This window comes from Salmo salar, chromosome 15 (assembly GCF_965601325.2).
Source record: "Salmo salar chromosome 15, fSalSal1, whole genome shotgun sequence".
In the NCBI taxonomy this organism is placed as follows: domain Eukaryota; kingdom Metazoa; phylum Chordata; class Actinopteri; order Salmoniformes; family Salmonidae; genus Salmo; species Salmo salar.
In genome coordinates, this window is record NC_138305.1 from 69,447,105 (window position 1) to 69,457,500 (window position 10,396).

General features: G+C 44.7%; 1 protein-coding gene across 1 annotated transcript in view; it reads right to left on the reverse strand.

Moving 5' to 3' along the window:
* LOC106571924 (cadherin-4) overlaps positions 1 to 10,396 on the reverse strand; it is a 395,713-nt gene that overhangs the window by 174,885 nt on the left and 210,432 nt on the right. The window lies entirely within an intron of this gene.

Below are 10,396 nucleotides of genomic sequence, written 5' to 3' on the forward strand. Positions count from 1 at the left end.
GCTGGTCAAGGGCAGACAGGTCTGGAGTGAACCAAGGACTATATCTATTCCTAGTTCTTATTTAAGATGGTGAGGAAGGCACTTTTAAAGAATAGCCAGGTATCATCTACTGACGGGATGAGGTCAATGTCATTCCAGGATACACCGGCCAGGTCGATTAGAAAGGCCTGCTCGCACAAGTGTTTTAGGGAGCATTTGACAGTGATGAGGGGTGGTCGTTTGGTCGCAGACCCATTACGGATGCAGGCAATGAGACAGTGATCGCTGAGATCTTGATTGAAAACAGCAGAGGTGTATTTGGAGGGTGATTTAGTTAGGATGACATCTATGAGGGTGCCCGTTTTTATGGATTTGGGGTTGTACCTGGTAGGTTCATTGATCATTTGTGTGAGATTGAGGGCATCAAGCTTAGATTGTAGGATGGCCGGGGTGTTAAACATGTCTCAGTTTAGGTCACCTAGTAGCACGAGCTCAGAAGATAGATGGGGGGCAATCAATTCACATATGGTATCGAGGGCACAGCTGGGGGCAGAGGGAGGTCTATAGCAAGCGGCAACAGTGATAGACTTGTTTCTGGAAAGGTGCATTTTTAGAAGTAGAAGCTCGAATTGTTTGGGTACAGACTTGGATAGTAATACAGAACTCTGCTGGCTATCTTTGCAGTAGATTGCAACACCGCCCCCTTTGGCTGTTCTATCTTGGCGGAAAATGTTATAGTTAGCGATGGAGATTTCAGGGTTTTTGGTGGTTTTCCTAAGCCAGGATTCAGACACGGCTAAGACATCCGGGTCGGCAGAGTGTGCTAAAGCAGTGAGTAAAACAAACTTAGGGAGTAGGCTTCTAATGTTAACATGCATGAAACCAAGGCTTTTACGGTTACAGAAGTCAACAAATGAGAGCATCTGGGGAGTGGGAGTGGAGCTAGGCACTGCAGGACCTGGATTAGCCTCCACATCACCAGAGGAACAGCGGAGAAGTAGGATAAGGGTACGGCTAAAGGCTATACGAACTGGTCGTCTAGCACATTTGGAATAGACAGTAAAAGGAGCAGGTTTCTGGGCACGATAGCATAGATTCAAGGCATAGTGTACAGACAAAGGTAAGGTAGGATGTGAGTACATTGGAGGTAAACCTAGGCATTGAGTAATCATGAGAGAGATATAGTCTCTAGAGACGCTTAAACCAGGTGATGTCATCGCATATGTAGGAGGTTGAACAACATGGTTGGTTAAGGCATATTGAGCAGGGCTAGAGGCTCTACAGTGAAATAAGACAGTAATCACTAACCAGGACAGTAATGGATGAGGCATATTGATATTAGAGTGAGGTATGCGTAGCCAAGGGAACATATGGGTCCAGTGATTGATTGGGCTGACTGGGGACACGGCGATTCAGACAGTTAGCAGGTCGATGCTAACATGCTAACAGTTAGTAGGCCGGGGCTAAACAAGCTAGCAGTTAGCAGACCGGGGCTAAACAAGCTAGCAGTTAGCAGACCGGGTTAGCAAGCAAGCAGTTGGCAGACCGGGGCTAGCAGTTAGCAGACCGGGGCAGGCAAGCTAGCAGTTAGCAGACCGGGGCTAGCAAGTTAGCCTTTGGGGGACGTCGTGATGGGGGTAAGTCTGTTTTTGCCTCTTTGTGCGGTGATGTCGATAGACCAGTCGTAGAATTAGTAGGCTTCCAAGTAGCTCTAGATAGCCAGCAGGCCGTGGTTAGCAGAATGGGCCTTCAGCGGACGTCACGCCTGAGGGGCCTGTTGGAATCCTCGGGCAGATTATTTCGGTATTCCAGTCGTAGAGGATCGGCGGGGTTCCGTGCCCCGTACCGGCAGTAGAAGGGGTCCGGATATTGTAGTCTGTAATAATGTGGTCTGCGAGGCACAGAGGGCAGTTTCAAACCCAAATAATAAACACACCTAGAATGTAAAAGCTTAAAATAGAAGGGATAAGTGGTGAAAAAACAGAGTTAGAGGGAAAAAGTTCTCTCTGTAAAATTTTCAAGGTTGATCTTCATGGGCTGTGTCTCCCCAGATAAACAGAGAGAGAGTGCAGTGTGTGTTGATAGTATGTTGTGCTTCCTGGGGAGGGATGGGAATGTGTGTGTGTGTGTGTGTGTGTGTGTGTGTGAGTGTGTATATGCGTGTCTGTATGTGTGTTGGTGTGTGCGTGCGTGTGTTTTTGAGTGTGTATGTCGATATGTGAGGCGTCTGTCTGTACAGATAAAGAAGAATCAGCTAGGGGCAGCGGTAAAGGGTAAAGGGGGTGGAGACAGAAGGTGGCATTGATTTTTGATTGGAGGCACACCCTGTAGATGTTAGCGGTCACCTGTAGCGATTGGCTGGACAGTCTAAAGTCAACTTCACCATCAATTTCATAGATGACATGGAAAAAGAAATGGGAACAGACTGGAAAAATCTACGGTTTCAATTCATATTGGTATGGAATTGTCCTTATGGGAATGCTGTTCTTTCAGCATGATGTTGAACTACTGTGTTAAGTTTCCTCACGTAGAATACACAAGTTTGCCGTGATGAGAAGCTGTTAAAAACACAGAACCGCTTTCCCTTGACTGAGCTGGTCGTCCAACTCAGACACGCAGTCAGAGAGGCGGTGAGCGTAGTAGGCCAATAGGACTGGCTGGGCGGTCAGTCACTTACAGATGGATGCTCACACACTCCCAGGTGTCCACCATCGCGTAACGGTTGGAACATCCCCCCCCCCCACCACCTTTATGTCCCTCTCCCCACACCTCGCCCATCCCCCCTCAACCTCCTCCTTGTCCGATTAGCCCACGACATCTGTTCAGCTCTGTGTTCTCCCTTGTCCTGCAGTGGGTAGTAGTGAGTGGGCTGAGTAGTATAGTGGGTAGACTAGCCCAGGGCTGCATGGAGTCTTATTTACTGGAGCTGACACATCAGGGCCAACCCTCAGCCCTAATTGCTTTACGGGAGCTTGTTGAGCTGCACGATGCGTACAGTCCACCGCCGACACGGATACATAGCACAGCGCCTTGCAGAGAGAGAGAGAGAGAGGGGCTCTGTTTCTGGCTCTGTCATGCAATCCGACTCTGTCCGGGTAAAACAACAGCAGAACGCACTCACCAACACAGACACACTCACTCTCTTGTCTCCGTTCTACAGTGGGTGAGCGTGTGTGTATGTGTGAACTCCCCAGTGCGTAGTCTTTAATAACCCCACTCAGTCAGCCTGAGAGATCTACAGTAGAGCGAGCCAGAGCACGCCATGCTACACAAACAGCACACACACAACACTAACACTAATGCCCTCGCACTCAGTCAACCAGCATTGGCCTCTGGACATTAAACTCTACCACTCATCCAGTCTCTCTCTCTTTCTGTTGTACTCATTTCAATTTTCTCTTAGTCTTCAAGTCTTGTCCCGTTCACTTACAAAAAAGAAGATCCACAAATAGCGTGCCACAAAATGTTGCCAGAACTGCAAATGAGTGCCACCAGTGGTGAATCAGCGGCAAACCTTTGTCAACAACAATATTTATTGCCACTAGTGGCAAATAGCTCGCCAGAGGTTTCTTTCTGGCAAAAAATTCTTTCAAGATTCTATTTGAATCTGTGGCAAACCTGTGGCAACAATATATCTTTGCACTAGTGGAAAACAGTTTACCAGAAGCCATCTCTGATGAACACGTGAGTTTGAAAACAATAAACCGTTGACGACCAGTCAGGGGGAGAAGAAAAATCTATTGAAAAATGGAAACCAAGCTTTCTAGCTACCTACCGAAGTTGTCCGGTAAATTAAAATCGTGTTAGCTAATTGATGCCTGGTTAGCAACGTCATGTTTTATAGGATAGCGTGAAACACATTTTGTTGCTAAATCAGTAGCTATCATATTTTGCACAACTGATGTGATAGCTAGCTAGCTAACTAATTATTTGTCTAAACATATACACTACTGTATATGTCGGGGCGGCAGGTAGCTTAGTGGTTAGAGCATTGGACTAGTAACCGGAAGGTTGCAAGATCGAATCCCCGAGCTGACAAGGTAAAAATCTGTCGTTCTGCCTCTGAACAAGGCAGTTAACCCACTGTTCCTAGGCATCATTGAAAATAAGAATTTGTTCTTTACTGACTTGCCTAGTTAAATAAAGGTAAAATACATTTCAAAAATAAAATACTGTTTCCAAAGTTTGGGGCCACTCCTTGTTTTTGAAAGAAAAGCACATATTTTCTGTCCATTAAAATAACATCAAATTGATCAGAAATACAGTGTTGACATTGTTAATGTTGTAAATGACTATTGGAGCTGTAAACGGCAGATTGTTTATGGAATATCTACATAGGCGTACAAAGGCCCATTATCAGCAACCATCACTCCTGTGTTCCAATGACACGTTGTATTAGCTAATCCAAGTTTATAATTTTAAAAGGCTAATTGATCATTAGAAAACCCTTTTGAAAATGATTGTTCTGATTAACGAAGCAATAAAACTGGCCTTCTTTAGTCTAGTTGAGTATCTGGAGCATCAGCATTTGTGGGTTCGATTACAGGCTCAAAATGGCCAGAAACAAATAACTTTCTTCTGAAACTCGTCAGTCTATTCTTGTTCTGAGAAATTAAGGCTATTCCATGTGAGAAATTGCCAAGAAACTGAAGATCTCGTACAACGCCGTGTACCACTCCCTTCACAGAACAGCGCAAACTGGCTCTAACCAGAATAGAAAGAGGAGCGGGAGGCCCCGGTGCACAACTGAGCAAGAGGACAAGTACATTAGAGTGTCTAGTTTGAGAAACAGACGCCTCACAAGTCCTCAACTGGCAGCTTCATTAAATAGTACCCGCAAAACACCAGTCTCAACGTCAACAGTGAAGAGGTGACTCCGGGATGCTGGCCTTCTAGGATAAATCTGTGTTTTCAAGCTTGATAAAGGTAAGCAAATGCATGTATTATTCTCATAAATGTAGCCTATAAATTCACTCTTTGTAACAATTCGATATTTCATTGCTTTAAATTAGTAGCTAGTTCATCTTGATCATGTGTTGTTTCTTCTCTATTTCCTTGTAGAAGAAATCAGTTTCAAGGCAAAAAGACAGATTGAAGCCTTCAATCAAAGGACAGAAATATGTGTGCACCAGGTCAAGGCATCTTGCCTGCATGGCTTTGAGATGTAAGTTAACAATAATTCATTTTGGGAAAATAATATGAATTGCCATAATAGGGCATAAGTACATTTTTTGTTGCTTTTCCTCCACCCAGGAAGAAGAGACGAGTAGTAACAACTTGCTCTTCGATTAGTTTGAATCAGTTGTGCTGAGGCTTGGCTGGAGAACAATCTTGTAAACTGTGGCTCTCTGGGAACGGTTGGCCACACATTTGAAGTTAGATTTAGTAGACCCAAGTCCCAGTCTATGCTAGCTACATTGTTTGTTTATATATAATTGATACAAGGCAGACATTTTTTTTTCCTTGCTGGAAAATATACAGAATGCCAGTTTCAGTGAGATGCATATCAACATCAAGGCAACTTTGTAACAGCTGACCCCAAAGCCTACCTTTTAAGATGCCAAAATACACAGAGTATACCAAACATGACCAACTCAGAAGCCTTGTGGTTCGAGTGTCTGCCCTGAGATCGGAAGGTTGTGAGTTCAATCCCTGGCTGAATCATACCAAAGACTGTAAAAATGGGACCTGATGCGTCTCTGCTTTGCACTCAGTATTAAGGAGACAGATTGGGGGTAAGGCCCTGGGACAGACTAGCATCCTGTCCAGGGGGTGTACTTGGCTCACGCTACAGAAAAAGGAGATAGACTCCTGCCCCATGAGCCGTACCGGCTTGCCAAAGCTTGTGCAAGGCTACTTACTTACTATACCAAACGTTAGGAATACCTCAGAACAGCCTAAGTTCGTCAGGGCATGGACTCTACAAGGTGTGGGAAGCATTCCACAGGGATGCTGGCCCATGTTGACTTCAATGCTTCCCACAGTTGCGTCAAGTTGGCTGGATGTCCTTTGGGTGGTGGAACATTCTTGATACACACGGGAAATTGTTCTTGACACAAACCGGTGCACCTGGCACTACAATACCTGGGTTCATATGCACTTAAATCTTTTGTTTTGACCATTCACCCTCTGAATGGCACACATACACAATCCATGTCTCAATTGTCTAAAGACTTAAAAATGCTTCTTTAACCTGTCACCTCCCCTTCATCTACACTGATTGAAGTGGATTTAAAAAGTTACATCAATACAGGATCATAGCATTCACCTGGTCTCACTCACTCACTCACTCACTCACTCACTCACTCACTCACTCACTCACTCACTCACTCACTCACTCATAGTATATCTGCTGTAATAGTGGAGTGATAGTGTTTCACAGTACTACTTACCCGGCCGGCAGTGTTGTGATTGGCTGTGATATTCTCCTATTGATTTCTCCCGCCGGAGCGACATCTGTTGTCAAAATGGGAAAGCTGTTTCGACTTTGTGGCTGTGTTATCTAGTGGAAATCGGGTCAACTGGCCAATGTAGAAATTGCTCTGTCATTTCCTGATTGCTAAAATTCTACACTGTTCGCTCAATTTTATTTTGTGTGAGAAAACAAGCACTGAATACAGTAGGGAATCATTGTACCATCTAAATTGCTGTGAAATATATTTTCAACAACAAAAAAGATTGTTTTACAGCTGTTTGAAGCTGGTGGACCAAAACACAAAGTAAAAGGCTCAAGCGCCAGTCTCCGCCATCTTAGCAGAAAGAGGATGCAGGGAATGGTATAATAATACACTGAGTCGGTAGTGTGTGTGTGTGAGTGTGTGTCTGTGTCCTCTGTGCAAAGTTATGCACAAGTCCTTAATTATGCTCTGTACGGGCTGTCGTGTGCAGAGATGAAATATTTATGTGGTTTAAAGTCAATCCTTTAGATGCATTTTGAGCGTGTTATGAAAGCCTGAATAATGCATAATAGACAGACATGTGATGTACAGTGTTAGCTCTAATTGATTCACTTACAATTACCAGAGCCCTCTGTGTACTCCGCTGTACAAACACTGCCAACCACATCAACCACTTAACACGCATTTACACCTCTTAGCACTACGAACCACTAGCCAAAACACACACACTTGCATGCACGCACACGCACAAAACACTGCTTACAAATAGACCTACAATATTTGATGACATTTAGCCTTGGACGCAAATGAGCTTAAAATAACAGAAGTAACATTTTTTTGTTGTTAAAAGAAATGGAAATCTCCAACTCTCCAGACATCATTTCTATTTAAAGGGCCTTGACCTGGCTCCCATATGCTAGCCTGGTACAGCTCAGCACCCGCGGAGGTGCCTGTGCAGGTTAGCTGGTACATGAATAATGGGCAACCACACATTAGGACAGAGAAGTAGGCCACAGGGTACACAAGTGTGTCTCTGCTTTGCTCTTGCCATCTCCCTCTCCCCTCATCAACTCCCCATTAATATTTAATCTAACCAGAACATCTTCAACACTCTCCTGTCCTAAGACAGAGGGGGAGGGAGTGAGAGAGAGGGAGGGTTGAAGACAGAGATAGTATGGAGGACAAGATGAAAGGAGAGGGTGATAAATGGAAATGCAGAATGGAGCTGAAAGAGAGGGGGAAAGAAAGAGAAAGAGAGATGAACAGCGATATACTGTAGGTACTACACTTCAGAGTTGAGGGCTCTTGCCAAACCAGTGTCAGTACCAGAGGGGTGAACTGATGCTCTTCTTCCTGTTCCTGTCTTCACAAATCACTCCATTGATCTCTGATCTCTCAATTTTTGCATTTGAGGAGATAGTTCTTCAGGGGGCATTCATGCATTTGTCTACAACCTGATAAATGGCATCAAACTTTAAATATGGAATACAGTCTTCTGAGCTCAATTAAGTGTATGAATTTCATAAGTTATTGCGAAGGCTCAAACCCCCAAATCATACCCACATGGAGATTAGTGGGTGCAAGTGAGTTTCTAATCTTTTCGTGGTAATTAATTCTAATAACAGGGGATTTGAGCTTTCCTAAAAATCTTTCTCCTTGAATATGACTCTCATCTTTTCAGCCGATAAGCACTGGGGCTTTGTGCCGGCTGTTTATCTGTCAACCATGGCGCTTTAATGATCTCAACAGGATCAATTAGCTAGATGCTTGGTGTACGTTAAGATTCACACTCCGTCTGTAGCTAGCTACCTCCTCTCTTGACTCTGTTTACAGTTTATACGTCTCAAATGTATGTTATGTTTGAGACCCCCAAAACGATAGCCTCCACAGCAAATACCATGGTTCTCACTAGCATTGACTTAACCATGGCTTGCGTTTCTCTAATAGACCTTGTACTAACCCTAAGCTCGACTTGGGACTGCAATAGTCCCAAGCAACTTGAACTCAGCGAGCTTAGATTGATATTTTGACATTTACCCGATGGCTGCAAATGTTGCAAGTTTGAAATATGGCGTTCCAAAGGGGAGAGCTGAGCGGTGTTGCCGGCTCTGCTACTCTATTTACAGTAGCTCCCGGCTTGTTGAGAGAGGTAGAGAGGATTGAACTACCTATCTAACAGACGGATAGTTATGTTGTGCAGAGTGTGCCGAGGTTGAGAGATGGGGGGGGGGAGATAATGTAATTATTCAGGAACAAAGGAACTTACATGTGTTTAATGCAAACAAATGTAACCTAATAATGGACCTTTGGGCTATTTCCCTTTTTCATTTTTTTTTTTTAAAGGAATGAGATTTCTGCAGTTTAAATGAAGTGTTAGCGCATCAATAAATTATTCCCAAATCTTTTTATAGAACATGGCCTTTGAAAATCATAATTCTATTCACATTAGACCCGGCAAAAAATAGGTATTAAAAGTTTAACCAATATTAATAGCACCAATTAAGGATCCGACTGTGAAGTTATGCATCATTCTGTACTGCTGCTGGGAGGAGGAAAACCCACACTGTCCACTGGCTAAGGCCTTCCTGGGTCCTCCTTCTCTCTCTCTCTCTCTCTCTCTCTCGCTTTTTCCTTCTCTCGCTCTCTCTAATAATAATAATATTATTTGCCATTTAGCAGACGCTTTTATCCAAAGCAACTTACAGTCATGCATGCATACATTTTACGTATGGGTGGTCCCGGGAATCGAACCCACTATCCTGGCGTTGCAAGTGCCATGCTCTACCAACCGAGCTCTCCTCTCCTTTCTCTCTATCGTCCTCTCTTCTCTCTCTCTCCCTCTTCCTCTCTCGCTCTCTTTGTGTGTCTTCTCTGCCCATCACTGTCTCCTCTCTCCCTCTCTTTCCTCCACCCATCACTCACTCAATCTCCTTGTCCATGTAACAATGATAAATAGTATTAACAACAGGATGAAGTGGAGGCAGTGGAAAACTGAACGCCTGTGTTGAAAAAAACACAACATCTGCGCAGATTCATAAAAGCCCAAGACGCTGCACTTTACACACTCATGACTCCATTATCAATAACCTGATCATCAGCATTAAGAGCATTTAAGAGATGAGAACACGTGCCCCGCCCCGCCCCCCCCCCCCCCCAGGCATTGATTGACGAGCATGAATTTTTTTCTTCTTCTCTTTGATATCGTCATATATTATGGTGTGCCTAGACCTAACGCTGCGTTAGTCAGCCAGAGTCATTTCAGTTTATGAAGTGGAACTGTCACAGGACTGTCACGCCATTAGCACATTAACGTGCGATGCGTCTCTGCTACACGCCGTCACCGACGTGCCATCCCTGGCAAGGCTCTTTAAATCTGCGGCCCTATTTCACAGGTGAGTGACAGCGTTACGGGTGTCAGTTGAGCTCGTCGTTAGGGGAGCCCTTATTGGAAGTTTCCGGCCCTTTCCGTAGCCTATGCCTGCAGTAGCAATGCTGAAGGGACCAACACTGTGGATTTCTGCTCTTCTCTTTTTTTCCCCTCCCCCTTTTTTTGGTTTGCTCTCGTGGACTTCTTCACCAGAGGGAGAGATGAAGGGAGGGGGAAAGGTTTCTTTTGTTCCGGAGACCTGAACGGAGGACAATCATTTTCTTGCTGGAACCAGGAGAAACGGTTTACTAAATAATGACTTCTGTGTTGTAACTTGTGTAGGGATTTATGCCTGGGTTGGTGGGCTGCGATGCTAGAGTGCCTCTCTCGGGTCCCTCTCTCTCCCCCCTTCTCTATCCCCTCTCTCTCTCCTCTCGCTCCCCTCCCTATTCCCCTTCTCTCTCCCCTCCCTCTCCACTCTTCTCTCCCTCTCTTTCACTCTCTCTCCTCCTCGCTCTCTCCCCTTTCTCTCCTGTCTTCCTGCCTCTTTTACACACCTATCCAGAGGATGAATGATCTACACATTACCCATGAGTACTGCTGACCGGTACATGCTTCAGCGACTCACACTGCTAAGGGACCTCACAGCAAA